This window comes from Maylandia zebra, linkage group LG7, assembly GCF_041146795.1.
Source record: "Maylandia zebra isolate NMK-2024a linkage group LG7, Mzebra_GT3a, whole genome shotgun sequence".
NCBI classification, from domain to species: Eukaryota; Metazoa; Chordata; class Actinopteri; order Cichliformes; family Cichlidae; genus Maylandia; species Maylandia zebra.
Window position 1 is genome coordinate 8,419,015 of NC_135173.1, and position 24,094 is coordinate 8,443,108.

The 24,094-nt window shown below is 37.3% G+C and overlaps 1 protein-coding gene and 3 long non-coding RNA genes across 4 annotated transcripts in view; 2 read left to right on the forward strand and 2 right to left on the reverse strand.

The window, feature by feature from the left end:
• The window catches only part of LOC101473278 (fatty acyl-CoA hydrolase precursor, medium chain), a 64,094-nt gene that overhangs the window by 29,359 nt on the left and 10,641 nt on the right, over positions 1-24,094 (forward strand). The gene's annotated exons all lie outside the window — the stretch shown is intronic.
• The window catches only part of LOC143419339 (uncharacterized), a 37,531-nt gene that overhangs the window by 7,856 nt on the left and 5,581 nt on the right, over positions 1-24,094 (forward strand). The gene's annotated exons all lie outside the window — the stretch shown is intronic.
• Positions 11,508-13,147, reverse strand: LOC143419341 (uncharacterized). Its single transcript, XR_013099294.1, has 3 exons — positions 12,989-13,147; positions 12,769-12,872; positions 11,508-12,664 (listed from the first exon to the last, which is right to left on the reverse strand). It is a non-coding gene; the product is annotated as an uncharacterized LOC143419341 (long non-coding RNA).
• Positions 21,661-24,039, reverse strand: LOC143419337 (uncharacterized). The gene is made up of 3 exons (XR_013099289.1): positions 23,524-24,039; positions 22,766-22,794; positions 21,661-22,368 (listed from the first exon to the last, which is right to left on the reverse strand). It is a non-coding gene; the product is annotated as an uncharacterized LOC143419337 (long non-coding RNA).

The window sequence follows — 24,094 nt, forward strand, 5'->3', positions numbered from 1 at the left end:
TCACCGTGAGCGACAGCAATGTCTAGTCTACCTAATTCTCAGTTTTCATGCCTGTGGAGCTTATTATATGGACGTGGTGACAGTGTAAAAACACCATGCTCTTCTGATTTTCAAACGAACCTTCTGAGCCATTTTAACATTAGAGTCTATGGAAGAGTTGGAGGGAGGAGGCTGTGCATTGGTGACATTTATGAAAGAACCATAACACCTAGTACAATAGTAAACACATTGGATGAAAGAGGACAGCCATGGCTACGTTTTGAGGGTAAAATCATACCTGTAGAGCAAACGCTGCGGACACAGCAGCAGTTTTAAAAAAGATTTTAAGATTAATTTTTTTGCTCCTCTCACTCTAGCAGTTGAGCTGCCTCACTCTAGCCCCAACATTCCGTCCCATACACACCCATTATAAACTCTGAAATGGGTGAAAAAACATCATGAAACTTAAACTGGAACTGAAGAAAAAGTATAATAGATATTGAAAAGATAAATACAAGTTGAATAGTTGAATGTCTTGTCTTCGTTTTAAAGTTTGAATGGTGGCTCTATGTCAATGTATGTGGAAGTAGTAAGAGTTTAAAAATGAGTAAGTTGAATGAGGATTTGAAGGGTCTCCCCATTGAAATACATTATAAATTTTTGTTGAATAAAGTTGAATAAAATTAAAAATATAAATGTTAAAAATATGAAAAATAGAAGCAGTGTTGTCCAAAAGAATAGGAATCTAACGGTGTTTGAATGGTTTTTCTAAGTTGAACGGTTTTGAAGGAGTAGGATTACAAAAAACGTACGGAATACAGAATAAAATATAATAATAACTAGAAAAATTTGCATTTCCTGCGAAAATGCAGTGTGGATGCTTAAAGCTGAAGCTGTATGCAAAAAGCAGCTGAAAAAGCTGAAAAGTTGCAGAAATTGTAAAAACTTTGCAGAAGCAAAAGAAGTTTGCTAAAATGGAATAACTTAGCAGAACTGCAATATCTTAGAGGAAACATAATACTTGGCAGAAATACAATAGCATAGCAGAATTTAGCAGAAATATTGTAACTTACCAGAAACATGATAACTTCTCAAAAATACAAGAATTTAGGAGAAATAGTATAAGATAACAGAAAGAATATATTTAGCCAAAAATACTTAAACATTACAGAAACACTATGATTTAGAAAAATAGTACAACAGAGCAGAAATATTGTGATTTACCAGAGACACTGTGATGAACTATGAATATTGTAATTTTAAATTGAGACTATGTTTTAGCACAAATATTATAATTTGGCAGAAATACTATAATTTAGCAGAAATACTATATTAAGCACAAATCCTATAAAAAGCAGAAATGGTATGATTAAGCACAAATACTACATTTAGTAGAAATACTTTGTTTTAGCACAAATCCCATAAAAAGCAGAAATACTGTACTATGATTTAGTAGAAAAACTATAATTAATCAGAAATACTAAATTTAGCATAAATACTATATTAAGCACAAATACTATGAAAAGCAGAAATAGTATGATTAAGCATAAATACTACATTTAGCAGAAATACTATATTAAGCACAAATCCTATAAAAGCAGAAATAGTATATTAAGCACAAATCTTATAAAATAGCAGAAACAGTATGATTTAGCACAATAGTAATAAGTTAAACAGAAAAATTGGAAAAGCAAAATGGACAGCTGAAAAAATGCTGAACATGCTGAGGGTCCCTCAAATATACTTGTTAAATGACAAAAATCTGCAAAAAAATTTATTACAGCCACACAATCACAAATATGTACACATGAGGAAACACACATGCACAGAGAGACACACACACAAGATCCAATTCAGTCAACCAGTCTAAATATATTGAATTTAAATCTTAGAATGAGATCATCCCATTAAAAGCCTTTCTCTCTCTCTCTCTCTCTCTCTCTCTCTCTCTCTGTCACACACACACACACACACACACACACACACACACACACACACACAGGGAGAGAGAAGTAAGTTTCTAGGTCAGCCTGGGAGCTGGTGAATTTGAATCCACCAATCAGAGTGGCTGTGCACTTTTCCCCACCAAAACAGGTGCATCTGTTTACACACGCAGCAGCACAGAGAGACACAGGATTTTTGCAGTCTATTTCTCATAGTGACGACTCCCCTCAAACAAATGACCATAATTTCCTAACCGTAGGAGCTAGAACGGTCATTCTTACACCGTTTTGTTCAGAAGAGATGGGGGAATCTTCAAGTGTTGACAATTTATCATTAAAATATGAATTTTTAGAGATATATGACATGGATGACTTGTTGACTTAGAAGCCACGAATTCCCCAATATGCAAATTTGAATGCCTGAGACCACATATGTGATTGGCTGGCTGGGAAGCCGTGCAGGCCCTGATTTGTGGATTTGAATTCTTCAGCCCTCAGATATGATTGGCTGGCTTAGAAGCCACGAAGGCCCCAATATGCAAATTTGAATGCCTCAGGACACTTATTTGATTGGCTGGGAAACTGTGCAGGCCCTGATTTGAAAATTTGAATGTCTCAGTCCTCACAGAGGATTGGCTGCCTGGGGACCTGGCAGAAATATATAGAAATACTATTATTAAGCATAAATACTACATTTAGTAGAAATACTATGTTTTAGCACAAATATTATAAAAAGAAAAAAAACTATAATTTAGCAGAAATACTATATTAAGCACAAATCCTATAAAAAGCAGAAATACTATAATTTAGAACAAATAGTATAAAAAGCAGAAATACTATAATTTAGCAGAAATACTATGTTAAGCACAAATCCTATAAAAAGCAGAAATACTATAATTTAGCAGAAATACTATGTTAGGCACAAATCCTATAAAAAGCAGAAATACTATAATTTAGCAGAAATACTATATTAGGCATAAATCCTATGAAAAGCAGAAACAGTATGATTTAGCAGAAATACTGTATTTAGCACAAGTACCGAAAAGTACCAGAAATACTATGATTTAGCAGAATAGTAATAACTTATTGAAACACAAATGCACAGAGGGACACACAAACACAGGCTCTAATTCAGTCAACCAGTCTAACTATATTCAATTTAAATCCTACAATGACATGCTGCCAAATAAGGGCAGGGTCCTCTCTCTCCCACTAAACACACACACACACACACACACACACACACACACACACACACACACACACACACACACACACACACACAAACAGACAGACAGACACAGAGGGAGAGAGCTGCCGAATTTAAATCCACCAATCAGAGTGGCTGTTTACGTTTTCCCGCCAAAACAGGTGCATCTTTTTACACACGCAGCAGCACAGACAGGCACAGGATTATTGCAGCCTATTTCTCATAGTGAGGACTCCCCTCAAACAAATGACCATAATTTCCTAACCGTAGGGGCTAGAGCGGTCATTCTTACACTGTTTTGTTCAGAAGAGATGGGGGAATCTTCCAGTGTTAACAATTTATCATTAAAATGTGAATTTTTAGAGATATATGACATGGATGACTTGTTGACTTAGAAGCCACGAATTCCCCAATATGCAAATATGAATGCCTGAGACCACATATATGATTGGCTGGCTGGGAAGCCGTGCAGGCCCTGATTTGTGGATTTGAATTCCTCAGCCCTCAGATATGATTGGCTGGCTTAGAAGCCATGAAGGCCCCAATATGCAAATTTGAATGCCTCAGGACACATATATGATTGGCTGGGAAGCCGTGCAGGCCCTGATTTGAAAATTTGAATTTCTCAGTCCTCACAGAGGATTGGCTGCCTGGGGACCTGGCAGAAATATATAGAAATACTATGATTAAGCATAAATACTACATTTAGTAGAAATACTATGTTTTAGCACAAATACTATAAAAAGCAGAAATACTATAATTTAGCAGAAATACTATATTAAGCACAAATCCTATAAAAAGCAGAAATAGGATGATTAAGCATAAACACTACATTTAGTAGAAATACTATGTTTGAGCAAAAATCCTATAAAAAGCAGAAATACTATATTAGGCACAAATCCCATAAAAAGCAGAAATAGTATGATTAAGCATAAATACTACATTTAGTAGAAATACTATGTTTTAGCACAAATAGTATAAAAAGCAGAAATATTGTAATTTAGCAGAAATACTATATTAGGCACAAATCTTATAAAATAGCAGAAATAGTATTATTTAGCACAATAGTAATAAGTTAAACAGAAAAATTGGAAAAGCAAAATGGACAGCTGAAAAAATGCTGAACATGCTGAGGGTCCCTCAAATATACTTGTTAAATGAAAAAATCAGCAAAAAAATGCACAGGGAGAGAGAAGTAAGTTTCTAGGTCAGCCTGGGAGCTGCTGAATTTGAATCCACCAATCAGAGAGCCTGTGTACTTTTTCCCGCCAAAACATGTGCCTCTTTTTACACACGCAGCACAGAGAGGCACAGGATTATTGCAGCCTATTTCTCATAGTGAGGACTCCCCTCAAACAAATGACCATAATTTCCAAACCGTAGGGGCTAGAGCGGTCATTCTTACACCGTTTTGTTCAGAAGAGATGGGGGAATCTTCCAGTGTTTACAATTTATCATTAAAATATGAATTATTAAAGATATTTGACTTGTAATGCACCATAACTGAGTAGAGCGAAGCAAAAACTGCCTTGACTTGCCCTCAAACAACGCTTTCTAACTCGAAATCTATTTGGAGTATCGATATCATTCTTTCACCGTAAGAGACAGCAGGCTTTGGTGAACAATCATGGAAATTTTCAGGTCTCTGTGGAAATCCAACAAAAAGTTATGACGAGAGAAAAAAGTGGTTCATTTCCACAGTTTGAAATCTGAAGAAATCTGAGCGAAGGACGAGTTTCCTACCCTCAAACAAGTCCAACTCATTTCAGAACGGTAATAGGTGAGAAAGAAATTCTTGAATTGTGAGCGTCAGGGGTGTCTGAAGATATTCGGGGACAAGCCTCATGTCTTAACTTTGCTTCGTTAAGGAGATATGACGATTCGAATATGCCTCTCATTACAGAAATCCAGCGGTGATTTTGAACAAGCTCTCCATTCACTTTATATGGAGAGTTTTCTGACCTTGTGTTAGTCTGAGGAGATTTGCAAAAATTCTATAAATCCCACAACAATGATGGTGACATTTTCTGAAAGCCAGCAAAAATACCTACGTTTTGATGTATAATTTGTGGAAGTTGAGTGAAAATTGAGCAAGTAGCAGGAAGTTGTTCGGACATGAAGTGAAAATTGCAAAACCTTCAGTGGCACACTGGAAGCCAAGAGCATAGCAACCATAACAACACATGTATTTTGTGAAAAATCACAATTTTGCAACTCAAAACTTTAAGAGGCATAAAAGTAAAACAGTAAAAGATTTGAAAAAGCTGAATCATACCTGAATAGCCCAATAATTTGTGAACATTTTAAAGTTTGAATGGTTGTTCTAGGTGAAAATATGAGGAAGTAGTTAAGTTTCAAAAACAAGCAAATTTTAGCAGAATTGCTGAAGTTTCCCATTCATTTCAATGGGACAAATTAAAGGAAAAAAGCTTAATATTTTAAAAAGTATAATAGTTAAAAATAGCAAAAATCGTAGCAGGAATTAGCAAAAATAGCTGAATAGTTTAAAATTTGAACGGTGAAAATCGGCTGAAAATTGTGGAAGTAGTTTAACGGCGAAAAGTGTACGGAAGCAACTAGAATAATAATAATAACTAGAAAAATTTGCATTTCCTGCGAAAATGCAGTGTGGATGCCTTAACGGCTGAAGATATCTGCTGAAAAAAGCTGAAAAAGTTGGGAAAAAAAAAAAAAAAAAAAAAAAGATGCCCTGAGCAGGATTCGAACCTGGCCCTCCTGATCAAAGGGCAGCTATTTAGCTCACTGAGCCAAACACTTTCTCACAAAGAAAAGGTGGAGAGATTGACAATTGTGCTAGCAGAATTTGGGCAAAAAAAAGGGGTGAAAATTCTGCTGAAAAGAGTTCCATCAGCAGAATTTCTGCTGAAAAGAGTTTTTTTCTGAAAACAGCAGAAAAAACTGAAAATTTTGCTGAAAAGAGTTGAATGAGCAGAATTCTGCTGAAAAGAGGTTTTTGCTGAAAAAGAGCTGATAAAGTTTGGATTTGTGCTGAAAAGGGGTTAAAAAAACTGAAAATTTTGCTGAAAAGGGGTGAATAAAATGAAATTTGTGTTGAAAAGAGTTTAAAAAAAGTTTAACTGTTAAGTGAAAGAAATGTTGCCATAAGCTGGATTTGAACCCAGGCCTCCCAGTCTGAGAACGGATGCTTATCTCACTGAGGTAAAGCACAGCTCAGCCCATCATGCAAAATCAGTGACCACATTGATAATGTGTTCCATTCATTTCAATGGTCAAAAGTCATAACACACATCAGCAGAAATAGCAGAATTTTTTAAAGTTTAAACATAGCATTTCTGCTAAAACTTAGTATTTATACTAAATAATATTTTTTTCCTGCCAAATCATAGCATTTGTGCTGGAACACAGAAAGTTCCACCAAATCATACAATTTGTACTAAAACATTATTTATGATTTAGCAGAAACATTGGGACTTGGTAGAAATACTATGATTTACATGAAATACTTTGACTTAGCAGAAGTACTACAATCTAGGAAAAAAGTACTAAAGCATAGCAGAAATTCTATCATTGAGCAGAATTACTAGGATTTAGAAGAAATACTAAGATTTGGCACAAACACTGATGTGGCTCAAGAACCTTTATTGTGCAGTTATACTATGATTTGGAAGAAATACTATACTTTGGCACAAATACTATGATTTGGAAGAAATACTATGTTTTAGCACAAATACTATGATTTGGCTCAAATACTATAACTATCCTCAGTCAGAAGGAGAGGCTGACATCCAGGGATTAGATTACCACAGGTGGAGTTTATTGCGGTCAGATGGATGGTACAGGGAGGTATGGCATACAGTAGGAGGATGTGGAGAGGTGATATGGTGTGGTTTCTATGATTAAGAACAGGGTATGCATTACAACATGCATACAGATTAAAGATTAAGAAAACTGGTAACAAATTCCTCCACTACAAATCAGTCTGATGCCACTTTTTACAGGGTTCCCGTTTACTAAGGCACTACCCAAAAGGCGCCACAAGAGGGCACTCAACACAAGAGATGACCTATTTACACTGATGCACTTAGTAAACAGCCCCTACTTAGCCACTACATAATACAGTGATATTACAGTATACAAATTCACACGAATACTATGATTTGGCAGAAATACTATGACTGAGTAGTAATACTATAACATAACAGATTTCCTAAAAAAAACTATTAAATTGCAGTAATTCTATGACTTGGCAGAGATACTACGTTTTAGCACAAATACTATAACAACGCAGAAATACTATGACTTAGTAGTAATACTATAACATAACAGTTCAATGTTCTTGCACAAATAACACAATATGGCAGAAATACTATGTTTTAGCACAAATACTGTGATTTGGTATAAATACTATGATTTGGCACACATACTATATTCCGCAGATACACTATAACATAACAGATATGCTACAACTTAGTAGTAATACTATAACATAACAGAATTATTATTTGGGCACAAATACCACGATTTGGCAAAAATACTATGATTGGGTACAAATACTATGATTTGGCAATAATACTGCATTTTAACACAACTACTGAGATTTAATTGAAATACTATGATTTAGAAGAAATACTATTACTCCATACAAATACGATACTTTGGGACAAATACTATGTTTTGGTTCTAATACTATGATGTGCAACAAATACTATGATTTGGCACAAGTACTATGATTTAGTACAAATACTATGATTTGGCAGAAATACTATGACTTAGTAGTAATACTATAACATAACAGATTTCCTTAAAAAAAAAACTATGAAATTGCATTAATTCTATGACTTGGCAGAGATACTACGTTTTAGCACAAATACTATAACAACGCAGAAATACTATGACCTAGTAGTAATACTATAACATAACAGTTCAATGTTCTTGCACAAATACCACAATATGGCAGAAATACTATGTTTTAGCAAAAATACTGTGATTTGGTATAAATACTACGATTTGGCACACATACTATATTCCGCAGATACACTATAACATAACAGATATTCTACGACTTAGTAGTAATACTATAACATAACAGAATTATTAATTGGGCACAAATACCACGATTTGGCAAAAATACTATGATTGGGTACAAATACTATGATTTGGCAATAATACTGCATTTTAACACAACTACTGAGATTTGATTGAAATACTATGATTTAGAAGAAATACTATTACTCCATACAAATACGATGCTTTGGGACAAATACTATGTTTTGGTTCCAATACTATGATGTTCAACAAATACTATGATTTGGCACAAGTACTATGATTTAGTACAAATACTATGATTTGGCAGAAATACTATGCCTTAGTAGTAATACTATGACATAAAAGATATACTATGGTTTTGCAGACATACTATGATTTTGCACAAATACCATGATTTGGCACAAATGCTATGATTTAGCAGAAATACTATGATTGGGTACAAATACTATGATTTGGCAATAATACTGCGTTTTAACAACAACTACTGAGATTTGATTGAAATACTATGATTTAGAAGAAATACTATGACTCCATACAAATACGATGCTTTGGCACAAATACTGTGATTTGGCAGAAATACTATGACTTAGTAGTAATACTATAACATAACAGATTTCCTAAAAAAAACTATGAAATTGCAGTAATTCTATGACTTGGCAGAGATACTACGTTTTAGTACAAATACTATAACAATGCAGAAATACTATGACTTAGTAGTAATACTATAACATAACAGTTCAATGTTCTTGCACAAATACCACAATATGGCAGAAATACTATGTTTTACCACAAATACTGTGATTTGGTATAAATACTGCGATTTGGCACACATACTATGATTTGGCAGAAATACTATGCCTTAGTAGTAATACTATAACATAAGAGATATACTATGGTTTTGCAGACATACTATGTTTTTGCACAAATACCATGATTTGGCACAAATGCTATGATTTAGCAGAAATACTATGATTGGGTATAAATACTATGATTGGGCAGAAGTACCATGTTTCAGTACAAATACTATGATTTGGCAGGAATACTCTGGTTTAGCAGAAATACTCTGATTTAGCAGAAGTACTATCTTTTGGTAGAAATTCCTGCTAAAAGGTACTATTTCTGCGTTTTAGCAGAAATACTGTAATTTGGCATAAATACTATAATTTGGGATAAATACTATGATTTGGCACATATAATATATTCAGCACATATATTATAAAATAACAGAAATATTTGGCCCCAAAACCATGATTTTGCACAAATACCATGATTTAGCAGAAATACTATGATTTGGCAAAAGTACTTAGATGTAGTAGAAGTACTTTGCTTTAGCAGAAATACTATGATTGAGGAGTAATACCTAAACATAGGAGAAATATTGATACACAGACACACATACACAGACAGTAAAGGGAACAGGAGCTGTGGAGAGTCTGGGCTTGGTATATGTAGGTCAGTTAAATTAGCTGCACCTGCTGTAGTCAGCCCTTACACACACAGACACAGAGAGAGGTGTGAGTTTTCTTCAGTGTATTTCTGACATTCAGGATTCCCCTCGAACAAATGGCCATAATTTCCTAACCGTAGAGGCTAGAACGGTCATTCAGGCATCGTTTTATTCAGAAGAGATGGGGGAATCTTCAGGTCTTCATAATTCAGAGATAAAACATAAATTCTTAAAGATATATGACTTGTAATACACTGTAACTGAGTAGAGGCGAAGCAAAAACTGCCTTGACTTGCGCTCAAACAACCTTTGGTAACTCTAAATCTATATGGAGCATCAAAATCATTCTTTCACCGTAAGAAACAGCAGGCTTTGGTGAACAGTCATGGAAATTTTCAGGGCTCTGTGGAAATCCATCAAAAAGATATGACGAGAGAAAAAAGTGGTTCATTTCCAGAGATTGAAATCTGATGAAATCTGAGCGAGGGACAAATTTCCTACCCTCAAACAAGTCCAACTCATTTCAGAACGGTAATAGGTGAGAAAGAAATTCTTGAATTGTGAGCGTCAGGAGTGTCTGAACATATACGGGGACAAGCCTCATGTCTTAACTTCGCTTCGTTAAGGAGATATGACAATTTGAAAATGCCTCTCATTAGAGAAATCCAGCGGTGATTTTGAACAAACTCTCCATTGAGTTTATATGGAGAGTTTTCTGACTTTGTGTTACTCTGAGGAGATTTGCAAAATATCTATGAGTCCCACAACAATGATAGGGACATTTTCTGAAAGCCAGCAAAAATACCTACGTTTTGGTGTATAATTTGTGGGGCTTGAGTGGAAATTGAGCGAGTAGCAAGAAGTTGTTTGGACATGAAGAGAAAATTCAAACAGTTTCACTGTCCCCTCTGAATTAATTGCATAGCAACCATAGCAACGCATGTATTTTCTGAAAAATCACAATTTTGCAACTTAAAACTCAAAGAGGGATAAGATTAAAACGGTAGAAGATCTGAAAAAGCTGAATCATACAGGAATAGCCAAATCATTTGAGAACATTTTAAAGTTTGAATGAAGTTTCTAGGTGAAAGTATGAGGCAGTAGTTAAGTTTCAAAGACAAGAAAGTTTTAGCAGAATTGTGGAAGTTTCCCATTCATTTCAATGGGACAAATTAAAGGAAAAAAGTGTAATATTTTAAAAAGTATAATAGTAATAAACACCAAAAGTCATAGCCGGCATTAGCAGAAAGAGCAGAACAGTTTAGAGTTTGAACGGTGAAAATAGCACAAAAATTGTGGAAGTAGATCCACGGCAAAAAGTGTACGGAAACACCCGGAATAATAATAAAGAAGAAAGAGAAACAGGATCTCAATAGTGTGGATGCCTATTAAGGCATCCACACAATAAAGAATAAAGAGAAACAGGAACTCAATAGTGTGGATGCTTAAAGCATCCACACAATAAAGATTAGAAGAACAATACTGTGAATGCTTTTCAAGCATTCACACTAATAATAAAGATTCGAATAACAATACTGTGAATGCTTTTCAAGCATTCACACTAACTAGAAAGTGCATTTTCTGAAGAAACTGCAGTGTGAATGCTTGAATCTGAATGTATGCACTGAAATGAATTAATTGCTGAATATTAAGCTAAAAATTTTGAATGTTTAAATTTAGAGAAAATTTAGAGTCAGAAAACCTCTGAATGAATATTAAAAGTTCATATTCTTCTAATTGAAATGAACTTAAAAGATGAACAAACATTCTGGAGAAAATACAAACTTTAATATACAGCATAATGTTTTTCAGCCATATACACATGTGTATATCGTGTTTAATAGTATTACATACATCAATTTGTTTTGTATGTCATAGAAAATAACATAAAAATCTTAAGTCATATTTTACAGCTTCTTTCTGAAAAGGACTAGTAGAATAAATAAAAATAACAAAATTAAATAACTAAATAAAAAATAATAAGCAACATATGAAATACATGAAAATTCAACTTTTAAAACCACATTCCTGAACCTTTAAATTGTGTTGGTTTCTTAAAACATGGCTGAACAGCTGTTTCTATCGGTCTACTTAATCTTCTGATCTGTCTACATGTCTTTTTATTACTCATTCTTCTTTATGTTTTAATGTAAACAGAGTCCACACAGTGGTAAAAGAGAACTGTATTAGAGATTTTTGAGTAAACTCAAATGAAAGCCTAAGGTGGTGACACAGTTTAACACATGCAAATAATCAAATAAAAACATTAGTCCTTTTTGTGAACATGGATAAATAAGTATCAATAGTTTACAGCATTGTTCAGCCATGCCGCTAAATGCTTTTTTTACACATTGTTTTAACCTGGGCTCAGACACGAAGCATTATTATAAATTATAAGTAAATATTATACACAAGGCTTTATCTATCTAAACTCTAAGGACACAAATACGAAAAAAACTATACTTACCAGCTGATACCCCACACTACACACTAGGTGTGCCATGTGACCTGAAACTTTGGTACAAGATCATCATAATCATTCTGTTAACACTGTTTTTTAACACTGTTTGTGTTGCTGTTCAGCAGTTTAAAATGTTTTAGATTGGATTACATGGAATGAATTTGAATTTTCTTGGGGGGTTTTGTGTGTGTTTTGTTCTTAGCAGATTTTTTCTTCCATACTGTTGAATACCAGTTACCACATTTCTGGTCATATGACATCCCGAGTGCCCACTTAAAAAAATCCCCACAGTTAATTCAACATTAAAACAAAATAAAAATATGTTAAATAAATAAAGGTTTGCTCTGTGATGAAATATTAAATAAGCATACATTGTACAGAGCACTAACAATGAAAACAATCCTTTAGCCTGTTGATCAGAGAGAGGCCGTCATTGTATCCATTTAAAACCTGTAATCACAGAGCACAACGTTTCTGTGAAACTATGAAGTCCCATATGATCCTCATCATGTCCAGTGACTTCAGAGTGGATCCTCCCTGTCATCCGGCCAGTGTTTGATGTGTGGCAAGCAGCACAGAAGCAGGATAGCTGAGGACTTTAAAAGAAGAGCAGAAAATAGCAACATATGTAGTTGTAAATGTAAATATCAGTGATACTTGTCTTATCAAAGGGAATAAAATAATGAAAATGTTAACTTACACACTCATTTAGGGAGGATCTTGACACTGCACAGAGGAGGCACAGTCAGTCTGACAATGATGGTGATCTCCAGGGATGTTTTCCTGCAGCAACATTCTTGCCAACTGGCCGTATGATCCAGAGTAGTTGGTTTGTAATAAACAGAAAGGTGTATATGTTAGGTAGTGTGCACTCAGAGCTGGTCCTAAGAAACAAACACATCCTGTAATAAACTGAATACCTGTAGTAGTGCTGCTGCAAATATGAAGCCCTTCTATCATGTGTGGTTTCAAAGAAGGCTCAGTCACAGAAACTGTGCAGTCTGTTCAGTCCTGAGTGTCTCAGCTCTGAAGGGGATGAATCACAGAGGGAAACACCTGAGTACAGACATTACAATACACTCTAACACTCCTAAGGTCAAGTGAAAACACAATTTAAACAGTTTACAAAGAATGAATACATGTTTTCATGGAAATAATGTCATTAACCCTTTTTGTTGTTAGTAAATCTCACCGACTGCTTGTGGGACAAGCTAGAAGGAAGACTTATCACAGAATCTCTCCTGTGCTCCAGATGTGAAGTCTCACGCTCTGATCGTATGGCGATGAAGATGGTGATGATGAAGTTTCTCTGATCTGTGGCATTACAGTTTCTAGCTGCTATGTGCTTCACACTGTTGGATCTTACATGTGAAGCTTGGAGAAGACACAGGAGGACTGTGTCTCTCTTAAAAAGAAAAAAAAAGAAAAACAAAGGAAACCTAACAGGAATGGAACCCCCCCCCCTCAACTCCCACCGTAACCCCCCCCCCCCCCCCCCCCCCCACTCAACTCCCCAACCTCACACCATCCAATGTCTATAAAAATGTAGGGTATCAGCTGGTAACAGAAAGCAAGTGTAACATATGTACTACATATGTAACACTGCTGAAACATTTCTGGCCAGAAATGTGCAGTTATCAACCCAGACCCACCCTAATAAATGCACTGGCCGAAACATGATAAAAGCTCATAAAAATTTATGTTTCATAGAAAAATTTGTCCAAAAATATAATCGTATACTTTTGAAAAAGTTTAAAGTTTATAACAAACCAAATAATAACATTTTTGTAAATAGTATTTCAAAATAGAGGCACACATAAAGTGGCTTAACTGTCATTATTGCTGTAATTAGGTTTGTTTGTTTGTTTTTTTAAAAAGCAACCTTTAGTCGTTATTGTTCTCTCAGAAACAATGAAGAAGCTGTTGAACATTTATGTGTTGTGTAGGCAATCCTCTGGTCCACCCTCCCTCCCTCCCAGCCACAGTGAGACTGGGGCAGCCTGGCAGGATGTTGAAGCCTGGCTGCAGAGAGGATATGCCTACACTATTCATTTTAAACTGCTATATTTGATTTTTCTGACATTTATAGGTTACTGTTAGTGAATTTTAGATTTTCTGTAATAAATAAAATTGTCATCTTTTACTGATATCATTACTTAATTCATGTAATTGTATTTTATGTAAACAATTCAAACATTATACTGCAATGCAGGGCGTCAACTTTTAAATATCGCTCTACTTTCTTAAGTCATTCAAAAATATAGAAATTACTTACTGTATTCAAAGATCTAGATCATGAATCATCACAGGACAATACACAGTATACTGGGTCATGGTAACTATGGTATGTCTTCATGACTCCAAAATGGAGACATCGATCTGGCTGAGAAATGAAAATAAGGTCAAGCAGTGTGTTCTTCTCTGTGGTAGGGGCAGTGATGACCTGTGCGTATCCCCTAGACTCAAACAGCTCCAGGATTGGTTTGTTTGCACTGGATAAAACATTCTCATTAAAATCACCACAAACTATGATGGGATGACAGTCCATGATCTCCAATGAGTCTAATAGGCTTACCAGGTTTTTCAGGAATGGCCTCAGAGTGTAGTCTGGAGGTCTGTACACAACTGCAATCAGAGCACTGACTGGTGCTTCAACCTTTAAAGCCAGAAATTCAAGGTCAGTTACATTATGGATGTACTGTTTTTCATGCACTTGAATGTCACTTTTCACATAAACAGCAACTCCACCACCACTTCTGTTAGCCATCTGGGGAAAGTTTGTGTAGGACAGGTGTCTGTTGCGTTTGAACAAATTATAATTTTCCAAGTGGAGACTCTCTGCGACAAAAGAGCCCCGCAGGTGTGTTTCTGTTAGGCACAAAACATCTGCTAGACACAATTCATGGTGACTTTTGATGTCATTAATGTGAGCTGGCAGTCCCTCTGTATTATGATGAACAATGGTGAAAACCTCTGACCTGCTGAGGGTTTGTCTCACGTGTAGAAGAGGCATCATGTCATCAAGGTTGGCTTGTCTCATGTTCTCAAGTGCTGCAGTGATTTCTGGGTTGGTGAATATTTTTTTCTCCTCCATATCAAGAAGATACAGTCCACTGAGAGACGTCACTCTACTGACAGCTACGTAGGCCATGCCGGGCTCAAAAATGCTCTTAAGAGAGACAACAGCTGATGTGGTTGTCATACCCTGTACCTTATGTATTGTACATGCAAAGGCCAGCTTCACTGGGAACTGTCTTCGTACCACTCCTTTCTGCTTCAGATTCTCCTCTGCTCTCTCAATGTACACCATGTCGTCTGCTGGTGTGCGGTTATTCTTTCCAGATGTCTCATTATCCATTTTAAGTCCAAGCTTGATGATGTGTTGGTCGTTTTCAGAGTAAACTACTCTAAGTAGTATTCCAAAAGCTCCATTAACCAAACCATTTTGTATGTCAATGTTTCTGGTGAGCATGACACGAGCTCCTTCTGCAACTTTCAGTGTGTCTGGTAACTCGTTTTTACCTCCTTTGAATGGTCTGTCTTGAAGTGCCATTCTGCCAGTTCTAGGATCCTTTCTAAAATCATCTGCATGGATGTCAATGATATGAGTGTGGAGCAGAGCCAGTGTTGAAGAGTTGTGTGCATCCACTTCTTTATTAGTTGCAAAAATGTGCAACGCATCAGTCGGACAATGGGCTGGTTCAGTTATGGCCTGTAACAACAAATCTCTATCTGCTTCGCAAAGCTCATCCAACTTTCCTTTTACACGAATTCTGTTCAGCATCTCAGCAAAGACAACATCATCTTTCTGACGCATAATCTCGGTCAGAGTGATCATCTGAAAATGCTCCCGCCACAGGTCGATCTCGGATGGGTCGTGCACACAGAGAGGTTTAGACTGTCGCACTGGGGGTAGCTGATAGAAGTCTCCAACAGCAATGACTGACATGCCTCCAAAGGGTCTCCGAGTCCCTTTGATCTGTTTGAGTCTTGCATCTACATATGCAAAGAGATGTCTTGACACCATAGACACTTCGTCAATGACGATTATTTCAGCATTCAAAAGTTCTGATCTGACTTCATCCAGCTGATTGCCAAGTCCCTGAATGGGAGGTTTTAAGCTTCTCGGGAGCTTGAGTAGAGAATGCAGTGTTGTTCCAGAAATGTTAAATGCTGCAGTCCCAGTGAAAGCAGTTAACAGGACAGTGGGTTTTGATATGTCAACGTCGTCTGCATATCTGGGCACTTTGCTCAGTATCTTAGATGCTTCTGAGTAGATGCATTTGATAAGATGTGATTTTCCTGTTCCAGCACCACCATTAATATAAAAGAAAAACTGCTCTGGATTTAGAGCACAGACTCTTTTAATGCACCAGTCTCTAACTGCATAAAATATGCAGGCTTGCTTCTTATTCAGATTCTGAAACATCTGACGTAACAATGTGGGATCAATAGCAGGGGGTTCCCTGATGGCTCTGACTTCTGTTGAAGCATCAGCCTGACGGCTGTAGTCGGGCACATCTTCCTGTTCATTTTCATTGTCTCGCTCTCTCTCTTGTTCAACAAGTGGCAACCTTACGAGATCTGATTCAGGTGCCAGATTACACCATTCGTCAGTCACACCTCTGTTCTGCTCATATTCCTCAACAGCGCTCTCGATCTCCTCACTGTTTTTCTCATATTTCTCTCTGTTTCTTTTGACAATGTGTTGCACGTACTCAAGACGGTCAGTACCTGGCAGCTGTACACAGCCAGCACCATAGAAAGCCTGATAGGTTGGCAAAGATGGCGTTTTCAGTTCGTGGTCTGAACGATGAGGAAGGTACAGTTTAAGCAGTCTTCCGTAATATTGCTCTGGATGTTTTTCTTGTGAGCAGCGGTGAAATCTGATGATAGCAGGCTTATTGTTTTTGCGCCTTTGCACAAAACCCATCTCATTGAGAAGGGGCAAAACATCTTTACCTTTTGTCTGTTGGCCATAGACAATCCTGCAAGTAGCAGCAAAGTCTGCCATGCACATCTCCTCAAACTCCGGTGTTTCAGGTCTGGCTTTGTATTTGTCATTCAAAGATGTCATCCAAACATTGGAAGACTCAGGTGTTGTGTTGTCCAGAACTGACAGGGGACGACTCATTTTCACAGGATTATCATCAGTTGGTATGAATATTACAGCACGTGAACATTGCTTCATGTGAAGACCACATGCACGAGCAACACACTCCTGTGCACTGATCTCTCGCTTCTTTGAATATGCCTGCATGACGGCTCTCATTTCATCGCACTCATTTACACTGTCCTTATGGGAGTTCTCAATGACAGTTTTCAGGTACTCAGATAGCCCGCCCTCTTTTTTTGATATATATTTCATTAAATAATTTGCAGCGCCGAAAGCATCTAAAACAAAGCTTATGTCGATATTACTGTTCCAAGCTTCAAGCAGATGTGGATTATAGCCATTTATCCAAGAGTCTTTTGGATCACGCTTTAGTATGATCGTACTCCTTGTGTTCATTTTATTCAGGTATCGCTCATATTCTGCATGTGTCAACTTGCATCTTGCCAAGAGCTGCTCTAAACTCATGGAAGCAGTTTCAGGTTCATTCAGCAGCTGGTTCAGTGGTCTGAGCTTGTTCTTTGCCGTTTCTACTTCCAGTGCATCATCCTCACTGGGTCTTGTGATCATTGTCTCATTGCAGGGTGGTTTGGGAAAACCAAAACGGCACCCGGAGCTTAAACTCCTAAAGCACGTCTTTGTGTGGTTCTTACTGTGTTTTTGCACTTCTGTTACTTTCTTGTACAGTTCAGGTTGTTTATGTGGATCAGGCAGCTGAGCTGTGATGTATTTGTTTATAAAATCAACAACAGTTTGCTCATCATCCTCCTCAAACACAGGAGCACCTTCTACCCACAGGAGACAGTGTATGTGTGGGCTTCCTCTGTGCTGAAACTCAACTCTGTAAAAGTAGTCAATGACTTTGCCAAGTGGCTCTGCGGGAGATAAGAGTAAATCTCTGAATAATGCTTCAACTCTCTTGTCAAACATGCGCATTGTTGTGACAGGATTGCTTCTCAGTATGTCACACTTTGCTGACCAGTCGAGTCCTTCAAAATTCACTTGTTCACCTTGCTGCCTTGTTATTGCCTCGATCACTTCGGGCCAGCGCATTTCAGCAGCTGAAAATGTGCAAAAGAACGTGGGAGTACCCAACTGTCTGATCATGGCAAAAAGATCTCTTGTTGTTTTCTCCCAATAGGCTGGGGTTCCTCTCAGAGGCTGCATGAATCTCACTGCGTCTTTATTTCGCACCAGTTTCTCCACCTCATGTTTATCTTGTAACATGCCTGAGGTTATTTTTCTACCATCTCTGGTCAGAGGCTTTGCCTTCCTTAACTGTACTGTCATGCTGGATGTAGCCAAGTGTATTTCAGTCACAAACTGTGCAAAGAACAAATAGTTTGTGTCTTTGGCAAAACGATCATCAATGCAGAAAAGTCTTGATTTGAAATACCCACTGGGGGATACTTTGATCAGCCTTCTTTCATCAAGTGTGTTTTGGCCTGTAGGAAACTGCACAGGGAAGGCCATGGCCTCCAGTTTAGGTGTTTTGAAAAAACTTATTGGATTGTTTCTCTCTGCAGGAGCAACAGAGTAGATTCCTTCACTGAAACATAATATTTCCTCAGCCACATCAGGGGGCTGCAAACAGGACTCGAGTGCAAAACCACCATTAGTCAGTCCATCTGCTTGCTCTGAATCATCTGTCATCTGTTCACGTGGTTGTTCACCATCACAGGGTAACATGTCAATATCCTGTTCATTTATATTTTGTGCTTCACTCAGTGCATTTTTCTCACAGCTGTCAATTTCCATTAAATCAGCCTCATCATAATCGTCCTCATTCATGTTTTCATCCTCCTCCTCCTCCTCATCTTCATCAGGAAGTGTTGGATCACACAGCTCAGCATCATCTCTGATGCTCACATCCTTATACTGTGGGTGAATCTGCTTGAGTTTATGCAGTGCTTGCACAAGTTTAGACCAGCTTACAGTCTGAAACAGCTGATGACCTTTGTAAGACAAGCGTCTCTTCAATTTTACTCTCATGACCTGAGAATTAATTCTCAATCGAGGCAACGCTTCAACAGTTTCCTGTACCTCGGATGGGACACAGACCACATTTCCTCTAATTGCTCTTTGTCTGCCTTTGGGAAGAGGAATGATCTTGGCAAATGGTATGCACTTGGCTATGAGATGTCTCTCCAGTATGTTGAGATCAGACAATTCAGCTGGAATATCAGCAAGATTCAGTTTATTGGCAACAGCAAGTGCTGGCATGGATCCATTTTTAAGATGATCGTGGCAGGTGTGACAAATCCACTCTCTCTTTCTCTCATCGGGAACATTGCACTGCTCATTTCTGCAGTTTTCATCACAAACATGAACATACTTTCCTGTCAAACATGTTGCAACCATATGTGGGTTTTTGACATAATTTGACCTTCTGCAGGGTCGTACTTGGTTTGGAAATGAAGCCTTGAAACACACAGTACATGGGTATGATGGTCCAACTTTGATTTGTGATTTGAACACAGATATGGCCTCGTTGATCACACTGTTGTCACTCTCTTGGGTTTGTCTGTTCACCCATCTGTATTTCCTTTTTATTTTCATTGCACATCTCATGTTGTGCATAATCCTAAATGCAAGATTACTTTGATACCTGTCTCGCATTAGTTGTTTCATCAGTTGTCTGTGTCTCACTCTGAATGCATCGTCACGTGCATAACGCTGAGTCACTCGAGATCTCTGTCTCTCTCTGAATTCTGGGCTTTCTTGATACCTTTTAGTGACATAACTTTTTTGTTTCTTTCTGAATTCAGCATTCTCACAGTAAAGTCTTCTTATATAGGCGCGTCGTTTTTGTCTGAATTCAGCATTCTCACAATATAGCCTTTTAATATATCGTTGTTGTTGTTTCTGTCTGACTTCAGGATTGTTTTTATATGCCTTGCTTGCGTAAGATTTCTTCTTTTCTTTGTAGTCTTTGTTTGAAGCATACTTTTGTCGTTCTTTCCTTTTTTGGTTTTCTTTGTTCTTATATCTTTGTTTCTCTGATGCCATTAATCTTCTTTTCATTTTGCGCCTTTGGTGTTTATTAACTTTTTTCAGTTTTTGTAAAACTATATCAGAAAGATCACAGGCAGCAACATTTGTTATTGCAGCATTTGATTGACATGAAAAAGCATCATTTGATGGAAGCAAATTTAATTCACTGCATAGTTCTTCAGTGGGTATATTAGTATATTCATTCTCAGGATCTTCATGTGATGTGAACTGAGTCATTTGGACTTCATGTTGTTTTACCAGTGGTGTACAAATGGACATTTGAGCGATCTCAGTAAGATCAGTGGTTGTGTTTCTCCTTGGAGAAGAGGAGTTTGCTTCATCAGAGTGAGTAGGTGCCACAGCAGTGGCACTTGGTCTGCAGACTGTGTCTGTGATAGTATCACTTATGTTGACTGTGCTCATGTTGTAGAGCTGCACAGGTTTCAGCTCATAGTTACAAGAGGGTGATATCTCCACCATTTCATAAGAATCCTGGAGCCTCTTAATCATGTCACTGAGGAGTGTGAATTTCAGCATCACTGCTGTGCCACGATTACGTGACTGTAGTGGTAGAGGAAGACCACTGGCTGTTCTGGAGTGTGGATCAAAGAAACCATATTTGCCTGATGTGGATCTGAACACTGCGATACACAATCCACTCATAATCAGTAAGGCATACTGCACATCTGACAACAGGCAGCTCAGTCCTGCTTCTAAGCTGAGAAAGGTATCTACTGCCTCCTCTGGAGGTTCTTCAAATGTCCCATACCGGGAAGGCTGTGTCATGTCGACATCATACATAGACCAGCGAGCATCAACTTTGTCTGGCAGCTCATCGGTTGCCAAATGAATATTTTTAGGAAATCTTTTCTTGGCCTCTTTGTACATCATATCACCTTTATCCAAGACCAGATTAAGGTCAACTGTAGACATGTTTTCATTCTCATGAAGGAAAGCAAGAAATGTGAGTGAGTTACATGTGCACTGCTTGTTTCTGGAGTCTCCATATTTAGGATGAGCCTGGCTGTGAGATGCACAGACATGTGTTACAGAGGGTTGGTTTTCAAGGTTCACTCTTTCTGCATGAGATCGTCCTACCACATCACTGTGACGGCCTCTTTTCACAAAATCAGCATAACCCACCTGTGGAGCACTTGACACCTCATGTTGTTCATTAAATTCATGCTGCAGTCCACTCTTTACAGCATCTGCATAGGATACCTGTTGTACATGTGCAGGAACATGTTGACCTGCCTGTTTGACAACATCAGCATTGGTCTTTGCAGACACACTGTCTTCTGCAGAGCACTGAGGAAAATCACACTCAGCTTGTTCACATGTTGGCACACTGTGAAACTCATGGAACTTCTTCCAGCGTTGTTTTGCAGCTTGTGACTTTTTCTGCTTCCTTGGCATTTTTACACAAGTGTTTCTCTTAGTCTTTAGAAAATATGTTTATAAAATAAGAGTGGCACACTCTTTCTTTGTCTTTATATTTCAGTTTTTATTTCTCAGAAACAGATGTCTTTGTTTGTTTGACAGTTTGTCAGTCGAGAGAATAATATGCACTCTCTTTATTGGCTTGGCACAACTTAGCAGCAAGCGCAAAGTGAAAAACAGCTAGAGAGAAAATTTAGAAGAGAGAACAGACAGAGCAGGAGAAACACGGCTGGGAAATCACAATCAAACCGTGAATTAGAGTTTTGTTCTCAGGTAGAGGCAATATGCACTCTTTATTGCTTTAATGGCTTGGCGTTTTTCAGCAGCAAGCCAAGAGTGAAAAACAGGTAGAGAGAAAATTTAGTAGAGAGAACAGAGAGAGCAGGAAAGACACGGCTTGGAAATCAAACCGCAGAGTTTTCTTTGTTTGTTCAGTTTGTTCTCAGGTTGAGGCAAAATATGCACTCTTTATTGTTTTATTGGCTTGTGCATTTTTCAGCAGCAAGCCAAAGAGTGAAAAACAGGTAGAGAGAAAATTTAGCAGAGAGAACAGACAGAGCAGGAGAGACACGGCTTTAAATCAAACCGCAATAAGATTCTTGGTTTGGCAAAATTTCTCACAAACCACAGGGTGAAATACAGATGGAAAGAAGGCAGAGACAACAGGTGGAGTAGGACAGAAGATAGAGGGGTTGGGGGGTTGGGATGTGAGATAGAAGACTGGAGATCTGGTCCTTGTTCTTCTTCTGCACACTGTGAACAAAAAAACAAGAAAAAAATTATAATTTTATTAAAATGATATCACATGGTAATTGTGACTACTGAAACAGGACAAAACAAATATTCAAGCTACACTGTTGTTGGCTGCCATGTGCAAAAAAGTTGCATAATTAGGTATTTTTTAAAAGAATAAATATTTAATTCAATAATAATATTTTTAAATAAAAATATGATTGAGTGAATCGTTAACTAATCACATGTTTAATCAAAAATATTTTAGCCCAATTGTTAAGCTGCACATATATGTATTTATTATAAAATTGTGTTTAAAAGGTCTAGCACAAAGTTTGAACCCATCACTTTACAGCTTATATTAGTCAGATTATATTTTTATGTTGGTCTACTTCTCTTACAATATGTGCACACCTACCAGGCAAAGCACAGATGTCAGTCAGGTTCCTGAAAGTGTAAGACGAGAAATAATATGTTAGTTGTCTGTACAGTATTATCAGACTAACAGAAATACAAAACCGACACAACATAATACACTGAACAATTGTAGAGTAATATAGCACACCAGCTGATACAGCAGCCATTTTATAATTCAAACTAATTAACTGAAATATTTCCACTTTTGGAAGGCTACTGTTAGACTGCTGCTAGCGTTAGCATTGCTGCTAGCGTTAGCACTGCTGCTAGCGTTAGCATTGCTGCTAGCGTTAGCACTGCTGCTAGCGTTAGCACTGCTGCTAGCGTTAGCATTTCTGCTAGCGTTAGCACTGCTGCTAGCGTTAGCACTGCTGCTAGCGTTAGCACTGCTGCTAGCACTCTTACTGTTAAAACTGAGCCACAGTGGCAATAATAAAGCTCATTTCTTACTTTTGTCTCACCGACTGCCAATAACTATCACAGGAATACTCTTTTTGACAATTAACAACTGCTAAGGCTAGTGTTAGCACTATAGCTAGCATTAGCATTGTTGCTAACATTAGCACTGGTGCTAACAGCAAAATGTCTCAAACCTATATAAATAATAGCGAAGGTTATTCTTTTTTTTTCCGCTTTCTTTATTCTTTGAACTCTGCTGAACTTGTAGACTAAGGACTTGTTATGTTAGTTTATTTGTCAAACATGTATTTTTACCATCATAAAAATAAAACAGTGCAGTACTGAATGTTTTGTACTTACCACAGCAGATAGCAAAGCGGAATGAAGACAGTTGGTCCAATGACGGGTTAAAAACAGATGAGGCGTTCAGGTGGTGCTTGGAAATTTGACCATCACTTTGAACAGCAATAATGAGCATATACATGTCTGTGTGTTGGTCTGTGTGTGTGAGACATGGAGAGATAGAGGGGGAAAAAATACACTAGACTCATCAGTGTACAAATTGGTACTTTTTGCCTGAGTATAAGCGAATGAATGACATACAGAGAAAGAGGGCAACTGGCATTAAATGAGCAAATAAAAAATATTTCAGCTTGAACTGTTTTGTGGGTTTTATTTTAAGACTACTTTAAGTGTGTTAGCGGGCAGATAAACTATACAGACTATAAACAGAGAAATTAAATGAGATTAGATTAGTTAAAAGTTAGTTAAAATGTGGGAAAATCAACTACAGACAGGTAAAGGCAGTGAGCATTAATTATCCAGTCAGAAAAGATGATTTTAAAGTCATCAACTGACTCCAACTGCCCAGATCTGAAAAACCTGTGTGCAGAAGACAAGTCCACCAATAAAAAATAAGCTTGAATTTAAC